This window comes from Triticum urartu, chromosome 3 (genome assembly GCF_003073215.2).
Source record: "Triticum urartu cultivar G1812 chromosome 3, Tu2.1, whole genome shotgun sequence".
NCBI lineage: Eukaryota > Viridiplantae > Streptophyta > Magnoliopsida > Poales > Poaceae > Triticum > Triticum urartu.
The window spans coordinates 296556729-296557624 of NC_053024.1; positions in this window are offsets into that span (position 1 = coordinate 296556729).

The window sequence follows — 896 nt, forward strand, 5'->3', positions numbered from 1 at the left end:
TCGGCCGAGGGCCTGTCCCCTTGTTGGAGCTGCTCAACGGCAACATTTTCCAAACCCAAGACGGTCGACGGTGGCATCTTGCCCTTCTTGGGAGACCACCCCTCCCCATCTTCGGTGGCGGCCCTTTTCCTCCTGTTCGGAGAAGGGATACTGGGTCCTTTTCCGCCTCCGTCTTCGGGTGAGGAAAGGTCGATTTCTCGGATTCAGTGTCCGACTTACCTCCGGAACCAAGGTCATCTTGGCTCTTTTCGCCCTCCCCTGCTTGTGCCTGGTATGCCACCGAGGCCAGCATCCTTGTCAACGCAGGAGTAGCTGAGTCCTCAGGAAGGGGAGCCGGACACCTGATCAATTCCACCTTCTTTATCCAGCCCTGAAAAAGGATGATAATATTGGTATCTTGCCAATGGGTATCTGATTATGAAGTGTTCGGTAAACGAGTACTTACTGGGGTGTCCGGATGGATGCAGTCAAGGCCGACATCTTCGATGGTGTCCGGCCATTGCCTTCGTTTCCCGAAGACTAATCTCCACATTCCATCGTGCGTTGTGCCGAAGAAGTTCTGAAGAGTCCGTGGCCCTTCTGGATTGAACTGCCATAGGTGGAGAGGCCATCGCTGGCACGGCACGGTCCGATGAACTAGCATTATATGAACGACGCTGGCTATGTCGATGTCCCTTTGAATGAGGCTTCGGATGCGAGTTTGCAGAGTTCGCACATCATTCGTTGATCCCCAATCTAGCCCCTTATTAATCCATGATGCGAGTTGAGTTGGAGGGCTGGGTCGAAATGCGGGCGCGGTCGCCCACTTGGAACTGCGGGGCTCGGTGATATAGAACCACCCCTGCTACCACAGATCGGAAGATTTGGCAAAGGGTCCTTTAAGCCAAACGGCGCTA